Consider the following 12,251-nt stretch of genomic DNA (forward strand, 5'->3'; position numbering starts at 1 on the left):
CAGACCCGAAACGTCAGCTTTCCTGCTCCTCTGATGCTGCTTGGCCTGCTGTGTTCATCCAGCTCTACACCTTGTTATCTTAAAGCAGGGTCTCTCGTTCAGACACTGATTGCCTTTAGATGAGAGAACATTCCAGGCAGCACATCAGCAACTTTTACAAGGTTGACCTCTCGAGATTTCCACACGATGAGTTCCCTGCAAGACATTAACATGAGGCCCTTAAGTGGGCAATCATCACCTAATTAAACCCTGAATTGGTGGTGGGCTAGAAATGCTTCCACAAGCTTTCACAACAGAAAAGGACCAGATCTCCATCCAGCATTCTCTTGCTTGGTTAAGTATCGACCAAGCGCATTGAATTCTATTTACTTTTAATGAAATTTGGATACTCAATGCAATATTAGTTTGAACACGCCAGAGGTGGTGGACGTTGTAACCTTCCTTCTTTTTGACACATGTTCCACAATCATTTTCTTCTATCTTCAGACATGTCACTTTAGGTTTGAGGATAGCTCATGTAAGGGCAAGACAATATTAAGGTTTTTCCACTAACCTGATTTATTAGCTGAGTTTGTGAGAGCAGATTCCAGTTAGTGAAACATTAATCAATTAAACATTGATTTCCTTTCCATTCAGGAGGATCAAGGTATTTTGCATGCAGCGCATTTTGACAAAAATTAAATTGAAACTGCCCCAAATTCATTTTGATTTGGTAATCAGTAAGCGGTAGTGCAGTGGTAATGTCCCTGGACTAGTAATCCCCAGGCTAATGTTCTGGGGACCTGGTTTAAATCCTACCATGATAAAATTTGAATTAACTTAGACAGTCTCTGTAACACAATTAGGAGTGTGACAGAACTCTAAAGGAAGGGCTCTTGTGATACCGTGGTCATGTCCACATCTGTTTCATAACATATCTGAAGAGATTTTAAAATATACTTAGAGGGAATCTTGACTAATTTGTGAAAACTATGCTCAAAATCGTCCTTTCATCAGAGTGTCTAGTCTACAACATGTAATTTAACTTTAATTAACTGTGAATGACTATAAGGACCAGAACCTTTCGTAAGTCAGCTCAGTGTCACTTGATAAATTGAAAAAAAAAGTTCAAGAACTTTTTATGAAGTTCTTATTAGTGTCCTGAAATCTAGAAGACAGATTAATTCAATCCAAGGTCTGTCCAGTTTTGTCCACAGAGCTAATTTTTGACATAATGACCTGGTATTTGCGATCAATGATGAAGGAAACATATTTCATCACTCACTCTGAAGAAAGCCTCACTGAGAAGAATGAGGGGGGTATCATAGAAACATAAAAAATTATGAAAGGAGGTTGTTTCCACTGGCAGGTGAAACTCAAACTAGGGGGCACAGCCTCAAAATCAGGTGGAGTAGATTCAGGACTGAATTGAGGACGAACTGCTTCACCAAAGTGGTTGTGAATCTGTGGAATTCTCTGCCCAATGAAGCAGCTGAGACTACCTTGTTGAATGTTTTTGAGGCAAAGATAGATAAATTTGTGAACAGTAAAGGAATTAAGGGTTATGGTGAGCAAGCAGGTAAGTTGAGTTGAGTCCACAAAAAGAAAAGCCATGATCTTATTGAATGGCAGAGCAGGTTTCACTGTCCAGATGGCCTACCCTTGCTCCTATTTGTTACGTTTTTATGAGAAGTCTAGTGGTCTCTTTGGCAAGAGCTTTACGTCTTTCCTTGTGCAGTGGATTCCAGCATTCTTCAATGGGATTCCTCTCACAGAGCTGCACTAATGTTATCAAGTTGGTCAAATAGCCAAACACATTAATTAATTCTCACAGACAGCCAACCAGGAAATGAAAAGCACTAAAATCAAAACACCATTCAATAAATTTTACACAGAGCAACACAAAAATTGCAAAACACAGATTGGGTGGAAACAGAAGCTGAAATTTCATGAAAAGCTGTAAAATCTATCTTAAAATAATCTAGTAACTAAACTTGATGATTTGTTTTATAATTTGATGGGATGTGGCCATCACAGGCAAGGATGCCCATCCATAATTTGCCCTGAAGTAAGTGGTTTGCTGGGCAGTTTCAGAGGGCAGCTTGTTGTCTGTTTGGAATTATAGGTAGGCCAAATTAGGTAAATTTAATTTCCTAAAAGACACTATTGGACTAGTTGGATTGTTACAAAAATCAATGATCATTTTATAAGTCAGCATTACGGAAAATGGCTTATATTCCAGGTTGATTGATGGAAGTGAATAGAAATTCAACCAATTGCTGTCGTTCCCAGAGTATCGATGTACAATTGCTTACCCAAAGACATCACCACTGTGCCAACACCTCCCCAGCTGATGTTTAACAACACTGCACAAGTGTAAAATTGCTGTTCCAGGTTCAGATCTATTATCCTGTAACTGGTCACTGTCAAAAGCCCCATTATACCTTTTGAATAAGGCAGAACCTTTTATGGCATTGCACTGATCGCTGGCTCTGGAGGAGGAGGGTACAAAGTGTGGACTGTGGCAAAGCAGTAAGTGACAAACTGTAACTTCTCTGTTAACCTGTCTTGTGCTCAGTTGAGGCCAGTTTCAAAGAATTAATCATGGAAATCGGTGGCAGAAACTCTGGCAAAATATGAGCCAAATAGTAAATAAAGGATGCAAAAGCTCCATTTGTGCTGAATGTAATTTGTGCTTAATTTATTTTTTCTTTATTCATTCACAGGATGAGTGTCACTTGCTAGGCCAGCATTTATTGCCCTTCCCTAATTGCCCAGAGGACAGTTATGAGTCAACCACACTGTTGTGGAGTTACATGTCGGCCAGACCAGGTAAGGATGGAAGTTTCCTTCCCTAAAGGACATTAGTGAACCAGATTGGTTTTTCCCCAACAATTGATTCACAGTTATCATTAGACTCTTAATTCCAGATATTTATTGAATTCAAATTCTACCATGGCGTGTATCAAACCTAGGTCCCCAGAATGTTATCTGGGTCTCTGGATTAACAGTCCAGCGATAGTGCCACTAGGCCATTGCATCCCCTGAATTAAATGACCTTTTCAATGGTTTAGATAATTTTTGAAAATGTGAGACGAAGAAAGAGCACATCCTGGTGGAAATTCCAGGTCACTGAAAGGACCAGTAAATCTGATGTTACTATATTGATATTGATTTTAGATATTGTAGTTTAGACCTACCATTTCACAAAGCATTTATGGGAACATTTTCTCTTACGTTCAAAATTACGAAAGCAACTGAAATTTGTACGACCTTTCCCCTGCTCATTCAACTTGCTCCAGTCTCCCTCTTTAACTGGAGAAAGAGGAGGTCACCACGTCTATCTCAAGGGACCAGCATCCTAATGATCAATAAGCAGCAGTCAATCTCACAGAACTGAGTTCATGCATAGATTTCATGACTTTTGGCTAATGATTGGCCCAGCCAGGAATGCTCCTGAGACTTGTTAATGATACTGGGCAGGAACTTCTAGGACTCCTGGGCCTAGACAGGAAACAAAGCACTAGGAGAGCAGATAATTCAGGAAAATAAGCTGCGATGTGAGCTCCAAATCATTGACATCTATAAACACTGCCAGTGAATGAAGAAACTCTTGTAACGCCACGAAACACGTTGGTTGAGAAATAATTTGCAATTGATCACTCGTAAGACCTAGAGATAGTGCAAACAGTTGCATTTTTAATGACTTAATTGATGAAGATAAATATTTCACAATGATATAAAAAAAATTTAAGTGGTAGTAAGTGGATGGCACTTGGAGAGATCTGGCACAGGCATGATAGACTGAACATTGCAAAACTTCACCGACTGTAGGCAAACAGAAATTAAAACCTGCCGTCTATAAGCCAGCAATACTCTTGATGGTAGTGCACTGATCCAGGGTTTCAGCCCCACTATTGATCTCAGCAGCAATCTATGCTCGTCTCAGATCTTGTTCCAATGGGAGGCTGTCTTTCCCTGGCCTCTTGCCAAAATGTCAGCAGATAGCCATTTCCCAGAATATTAATTAAAGTTCCTTCACTTGCAATTCCATTTATCCCAGAATTAAGCCTGTGTCCTCTGACCACAAAGCCTTCAATGCAGTCAATTTAATTAGTTCATGACTAAATTAAATCTGGTGAGATTTATTTTATTATTAAAACCCTTCTATGTAGAACACAATTATGAATAACAAGACTGTGCCATTCAGCAAAGTTATGAGGAAGATATTTTTCCCCTAACTTTAAAACAATAGCTTTATTTTATGTGATATTCTCAGTTAGCTGAAGATACCCCTATTTATTGCAGTGCTCAAATTACATCAGCAAGTGGCAATTACACTGTAATGTTTGAAAGGTTTGTGACATGTGGCCTTGTACAGAATTTAGCTGTCTTCATGAAATCAAACATCAACTCGCAGCACACACTATCTATCTGATAAGTAACCTACATCTTTGATCTTCAATTTACTTAAGCATCCAAAAGATGTTCTGGCTCTTAAGACTAAAGCCATCAAATATACAAAGCAGCAAGTAAGAAACCCAACAAGATGTCACTTAATATTGATCAGTTTTATCAGAAACTCACTATAAATATTAAATTAAAATACCGTTTGGGGCAGGGAATTGCTCTGAGGAGATTTGATTTTTGTTTAAAAATCCATCTGTAGGAGTAAGAAAATAAAGCAGCACAGCATATAAAGTGAATCGGAGTTAAATGTTAACTTCCAGGATGTTTCTGTAAATAATTTTCCTTCCATTCAGCCTGCACTTTCCCAGCATGTTAAAAGGATACTCCATCATTTTACAGTTGATGGCTTTCCTATTTTTCCCAGTATTAAAATGATGGAAAAATCAATCCTGAGTCCGAGCTGATTTGATAAATTTACAAGGGAATGAGGCAAAGCAGACAGCTCTTTCAATGAACGGGCATGAAAACAAAGGGACAAATCTGAGCTAGAAAATTCCACAGGGTTTTTACTGCCTGAATAATACTTCGATCAAATGGATTGTCTGAACTTTATTGGACCCATTCAGTTTCTGTTCTATCCACTCTTTAAAGGGGACAGGATTATCTCTAGATTATTCACAACTCATGAAGAAGAAAATGTGCCTATTTTTCCATCCCAGTTAAAACTGGGGTTTGTGAGCTTATGATGAGGAATGTAATTACTTTTTTCAACAGGGGAAACCTCATGCCTGAGTTTTCCTTCAAAGATAAGGATCTGCTTCAGAAACATTCACAACAAATCGAACAATAAAGAATCTGGGCAATTCCACATAAATTCGATTGATTTTAAGGTGAAAATCTGTATTTAACAGATTCTTAGAAATCTTTCCAGAAGGCTCAAAAACTGACCAGGTTAAAAGATAACCGTCTGATTAGGTTCCAGGAGTGGTGCCTTGCAGCCAGTCTCAACAAAGTTAACTGTAATGTCTAAATTTAACCTAGGCAGAAATCACACGACACCTGTTTAAAGTCCAACAGGATTATTTGAAATCACAAGTGCAGCACTTGACCTGACGAAGGGGCTACGCTCTAAAAGCTTGTGATTTGAAACAAACATGTTGGACTATAACCTTGTGTTGTGTGACCTCCGACTTTGTCCACCCCAGTCCAACACCAATATCTCCACATCATGGCTACCATAGACAGCACAAGTTAACCACTTTTTAAAAAAAATGTTTCAATCTACTTTATTGCTCATGTGAAAGTAAATCTCAACATGAACTGAATGGCTGGCACAGTTATTTCCTGTGCTTTGACTTAAATGTATACAAATGAGAGTCAGATCTTACTTTGGTAAACATTTTGCTACAAAGTTATAACTATACACAGCACATTCAGCTTTTGTTTGCTATTCCATGGGTTGTGGCTTGCGCTGGGAAGGACAGCACTTGCTGCTTCTCCTTGAAATGGAGGTGGTGAGCCACCTTCTTCAACTACAGTGGTCCATCTGCATGGTCATTTTTGAAATGGTTTGGTATAGCTATATTGTGGCCACCTCATGTCTGTGGACAGTCAAGAGTCGAGCACAATGCTGGGAGTCTGAAGTCACATGTGGGCCCAACCAGGTGAAGGCAACAGTATTCCTTCCCTAACAGAGGGGACAGGATGGGGTTTTATGAAACTCCGTGGTTGTTTAGAGCTCACCTGAAACTAGTCTTTAATTCTAGAACCATTCATTACATTTATTAATTAGCTGATTTTACATTCCATCAGCCACCATGGCATGATTTGAACCTATGTCATTACCTGGACAGAACCTGCACATTACCAACAGACTATCCTCTCCCTAATAAGTAAGAAAAGGCAGTGTTTGAGTATTGAGTTGAATATTGCTGAGAAACTGTCCATGAATGGTTAACATCAAATAACAATTGAATCCTCAATGTAAAAGCAACGACAGGAAACAAAGGTTGAGACTACATTTGAGGTTCCAAACCACATGTCTTCCTCTCTCCACCACCCTGTTTGTGGTAACAGTCATGCCTGGAGATTTTCAAGGAGGATACCTTTATTGATCTGAGACAGGTCTGATGTCCCATTAAGGATAGAAAGTGGGCTCTTGAAACTATAGCACGATCAGAGACCTGCCAACTTGAAAGGAGCAGCAGCTCTCAAGGTGGCCAGGAAAGAGAAGGTGCTTCAAAATAGGGGAGTGGAGGAGGTTGGGGGAGCTCGATTTTGTGCCCTGTGATTGCTTTTCAGAAAGATGGACAGGGAGGGTATCTAGATGTGCTTGCAACATTGTCTTCTCTACTGCTCCTTCTGGCCTGCTACGCAGAAGTCATCTCCAAAAACAGAACATCAAAGCTTGTGTGAACCTAGAATATCATTGGAATTTTACAGTTGTTGGTAATATTGGGGTGACGAGAATTAGTTTTACTTCATTATTACATCGGTACATTAGCTAAAAATTGTTTGGTTTTAATATTAATGCATTGAAACAAATCAATTATTATCAATACTTGAACCTTGATTGAGTTCCATAAATTTTGTATGTGTTGTGTACGTCTAGGTTATAAATGCAGCTTTATTCACAAAGATATAGAAGAATCAGTTTCTGTAACTTGATGCAATTCAAATTTCTTATTGTTCTGTAAGTGCAAAGGAATGTTAGGTGAAGTGAAAAAGGAACAGAAAATTCTGGAGAAACTCAGCAGGTCTGTCAGCATCTGTGGAAAGGGAAGTAGAGTTAATGTTTTGAATTCAATGTCTCTTCTTCAGAACTGATAACTAGAATTAATAGGCTTTATGTACCAGCTGACTGGTGCCCCCATCACTTCAAGTTCCAACTAAAATAAACCATCAGATCAAACACCAGGTGGCCTGACAGTCAGAAAGGATTAAAAGTCAAGGCACGCAATGTTTCAGTGTGCACAAACTAAAAGTCCCCTTGTTGTGAACCATGGACTTGGTAAATAGAGAAAGCCTAAAGCACATAGTGTGACAGGAAGAAGAACACTTCAGCACATAAGATTCATAAACCTGTTAACTGCACCCAAGGCTCAGACAGATGCCCAGTTTGAATTCTGTCAAGGTCACTTGGCTCCACACCCTACAGACTTGGTCTTTTTCTGGACAAAAGTGTCAAGGTGAAGTGACTGTCTTGACATCAAGGCAGCATCTAACCAACTGATGTATCCGAGAGCCATGGTATAACTGAAGTGCTGTAATTGGGAACCAAGGGAAAAGCTATCCTCTGGTTGGAATCACACAGCACAAGAGACCATGGCTGCAGTTGTTAGAGACTAATAATCTCAGTCCATGGAGTTCCTCAGGGTAACAAAACAAAACACATTGCGCACTTCACTGAAATACATCATTTATCATCAGTTTAAATGGGCAGAACATGAAATTCACTGCTTTTAAAGAGGGTACAATTCAAAATGAACAAAAGTCATTGATGGCTCACTAATTAGTAAATTGAGAAATTTTGATCTAAAAAGCACTTTTACCTCAGTAATTAATTCACTTTTTTCTAAATTGCATTTAGATTTCAATGCACTAAGGACCTGGAAAAGTGTTGCTTAGCAACTACCTGCAAACATCAAGATCTATTAAGCCATCATATTGTGACTGTTGTCTAATCATTAGGTTCTGCATGTCAAAAGCCAATGAGAGTATGTTTTTAAGAAATTCTTTTTACGCACCTTCACATAAATTCAGCCTCTGTGACCAAAAAGTGCAGTCTCATTGTTTCTTGAAAGTGGAGACCCAGGTAAACAGGGCTGTGAAGAAGGCATTTGGTATGCTTGCCTTTATTGGTCAATACATTGAGGAGCTGGGAGGTCATGTTGTGCCTGTACAGGACATTGATTTGGCCACTTTTGGAATACTGCATGCAGTTCTGGTCTCCATGCTATAGGAAGGTTGTTGTGAAACTTGAAAGGGTTCAGAAAAAACTTACAAGGATGTCACCAGGGTTGGAGAGTTTGAGCTAAAGGGAGAGGCTGAATACACTGGGGCTATTTTCCCTGGAGTATCAGAGACTGAGCGGTGGCCTTATAGAGGTTTATAAAATCATGAGGGGTATGGATAGGGTAAATAGACAAGGTCTTTCCCTCAGGATGGGGGAGTCCAAAACCAGAAGGCATAGGTTTAAAGTGAGAGGGGAAAGATTTAAAAGGGACCCAAGGGGCAACTTTGTCACGCAGGCGGTAGTGCATGTATGGAATGAGCTGTGAGAGGATGTGATAGAGGCTGATACAGTTATAACATTTAAAAGGCATCTGGATGGGTGTATGAATAGGAAGGGTTTAGAGGGATATAGACCAAATGCTGGCAAGTGGACCTGGATTTATTTAGGATATTTGGTCAGCATGGACGAATTGGACTGAAAGGTCTGTTTCAGTGCTGTACATCTCTATGACTCGATGACATCAGATATGGAAACAATTAATGATGATATTTTGCCTTATTTAGTATATAACCTGCCAAAACTCACTTAGCCATATATGCCATTTCCCACAAAAGGCTGTAAAATTGAAAATTACTAGATTGTTCAGAAAACTGTGTCCACCCAAGAAATACATCAAATCAATTTCGTTCAATGCACCATTGTACCCATTTAAAAATCATCCTTTTTCCCTAATCTTGCAGTCTTGCCTCACTTTATTGATCTTTCTGTACGTGTGCAGGTATCAAATTTTCTTTGCAAATACAGCAGGTACAACCAGGAGACCACCAGTGACCACTAACTTCGGGTTAACAGGCACAAAGCCATTGGGGGATAAAAATTGTACATCTGTCTAGATGAATGTGCAAACAGACAGCAAGATGTTATACATGTTGACCATGTAATGATGGTAACAGAAGGTTTCCAACCCACAGCACAAGAAAGGTGGAAGGGGTTAGTGAGCAAGATACAATGACTGGGATGCTTCAGTTACTGTATCAATTTAGACTGCATGCAAAATTCACAATCCCTTATCCACCAACAGACTAACAGGTTCATGTCTAATGCTATGCAAGGTGATGGGTTTTGAAGAGTTAAAATTTTACTTAGTACCTCCGCAACAGAGAAAAAGAAACATTGCAGAGACAACTAACTGTGCCAAGGTCATAAGATGAGAAGATGATGGGATACCTTTAGGAAGCTCAAAACTTTCTAATTTTATAGTTGTGCGTGGGAGGTGTTGACACAATGGTAACAGCAGTGGACTAGTCATCCAGAAACCCAAGCCAATGTTTGGACTCTTGTGGCACAGTGGTAGTGGTTCACCTCTGGGCAGATGGACTGGGTTCAAGTCTCACCTCCTCCAGAGGGCAGTAATAGCATGCATGAGCAGGTTAATTCACAATATGTTCACCACAAAGACAAAACTGTTTGGCCGATACTTTCTTTTTTTCTTTTTTATTCATTCACTGGATGAAGATGTCGCCAGCTAGTGACCATCCCCATTGCTGTGGGTCTGGAGTCACATATTGGCCAGATCAGATAAGAATGGCTTTTTCCTTCCCTAAATGATATTAGTGATCCAGATGGGTTTTTCCGACAATTGACAATGGATTTATGGTCATCATCATTCAGATTTTTAAAATTGCATTCAAATTCTACCGTCTCCCATTGAAGGATTCGAATCCAAGGCCCTGGAACATTATCTGGGTCTCTGGATTAACAGTCTAGCAATAATCCCCGGGCGGGTTGCTGGTCTAATCCTAGGGGACTAATGGTGCAGCGGTAGTATCCCATTCTCTTGGCCATAAAGTCCAGGGTTACATCCCATCTGCCCTGAAGGTTAATTTTAAAATAGTTTCCAATCTTATAAGCTCAAATGACAAGCTCAAATGAAAATATACCTTATATAAGACCAGTGAACATAGTCAAAACAAAAGTCAGGAGCAAACAGTGCTGGGTATAAACAGAAAATTATTTCATTACTTTTTAAAGTGGGGTAGGAAATACTCCCCCTTCACAAACACTCACTTGGTTTTCAATTATTCACTGATGGCCTTAACATGTGACATAACCGAGGATCACGGTGAGGACAATTAGCCACTTTTAACATGGTTTACAAGAACTAAATTAGATACTTTTGAGATTTCAGAAAATGAATTGCAAACAGGGTGTAACAAAGTCAGGAAGGATGAAAGATTCATGCTGCCTCTTTTTGGGAATGCCCACTGAACCACAAGCCAATCAGGCATCAGAAAAGCCACAGACAGCCTTTTTCCTTGGAATCAAGACCCCTAGGGCAGGGATTCTGCCAACAGAGAGCTGCTGAGCAATCAGACGCTTGCAGATCCTGAACTCAGCAGCACCACTGAAGAAGCTTTGGCTGCGTCTGCAAGGACAGGCACTGGAATTCTTGGATCACAGAAAGGTCCAGGTTGCAGGTCAGGAATGTGGCAAATGCAGGGTTTCACAGGGTCAGGAGTTTAGAGGGAGGGTGCAACAGGGGGTTGGTAACAAGGGAAAGGAGGGTGGCAGTCAATGGGCACTCCCTGTCCTAGATGTCCAGGCTCTCAATCAGACAAAGTGTTTTTGATTGAGAGACTCCGCCCTTCCTGAGATGACAAGCTGCCATGCATGACACATGGCAGCAAGAACATCTACTCCACTTCAGCTGGGTGAATACCACTGGCATTGAGAAGTAATCCTTAATTGTTCACTAACTGTCCATTTAAATGTCTCAACTTGTGGTGAAATATGGGGCCCACCACATTAGCTTTTTAGCAAATGGCTCCAACAATGGAATTGATAGGCATATTATTGGCAACTCCATAGTAACTGATAGTCAACTTTGTTTCCAGAATAAGAAATAGAGAAACACTTTACACTTGTATGATTGGGAGTGTGGGGGGAAGTGGAGAGAGGGGAGATACAGGAAAGATGTCTCCTATCACTGACAATTCTCAAACCAGGGGACACAGTTTCAGAATATGGGCAAGCATTTACAACTGAGATATGGAGGAATATGTTCACTCAGAGGGTAATGAATCTTTAGAATTTTTGACACCCCTCCTCAAAGCTCAGTCATCTTGTATGCTCAACAGGTAGATTTCTTTATAAATTACATCAAGGAGTATGAGGGTAGAGCAGGGAAATGGAAGTGAGATAAATAACCGAGAATGGTGGAGCAAGCTTGAGGGGTTTAATGTGCAACTCCTGCTCTTATGTTTCAATGGTGCTAATCTACATCACAATTTCTATTCCTCGTGGATCTTCTTTTAACTTCAGCAGAATAAATAATCTGGACAGCGACAATGAGACAACAAGCAACTCAAGGTCTGTTCAAAAAGTTGCACTCATTGCACGCTTCCTTCTGTTTCTACGGTATGGAGGATTCATACTACAACCTATTTGGCAACAACGCAGAAAAATAAGTCTGACCTGTCCTCCGGCCACCCATTTTTAACTGTTGTTACAACTGATACATAGTCCAATCTCTCATCTCTCACCAGGCATTGCTGCTAACTGTTAGGAACCAGCCGTCCAATGTTTTTGTAAACTAATTGGTAATACTTCCCTGTGTTCAGTTTCTATCTCTTTGGACATCACTATTTTCCATTAAGTGAATGAATGGGACAGTTACTTTGCCAAGTTGCAAGTGAGAATAGCCTCCATCCTCAAGGAGTTTAAAGGTCATAGCCTGTAGTAACCTAAAATAATTTTATTTTCAATTTATTTTCCAAGTTGGGAGACCAACTGCGCCGGATTTTACAGGACTGACCCACTTTTGGAGAGGTTGCCTGGTGACCTGGGGTGCCTGCTGTTGGATGACCTTTGTCCCATATTTTTGAAACTCCGAGATTGTTTTCCCCAA

General features: G+C 40.0%; 1 protein-coding gene across 1 annotated transcript in view; it reads right to left on the reverse strand.

Moving 5' to 3' along the window:
- The window catches only part of csmd2 (CUB and Sushi multiple domains 2), a 613,472-nt gene that overhangs the window by 491,311 nt on the left and 109,910 nt on the right, over positions 1 to 12,251 (reverse strand). The window lies entirely within an intron of this gene.

The sequence above is a fragment of the Rhincodon typus genome, chromosome 27 (assembly GCF_021869965.1).
Source record: "Rhincodon typus isolate 14 chromosome 27, sRhiTyp1.1, whole genome shotgun sequence".
In the NCBI taxonomy this organism is placed as follows: Eukaryota; Metazoa; Chordata; class Chondrichthyes; order Orectolobiformes; family Rhincodontidae; genus Rhincodon; species Rhincodon typus.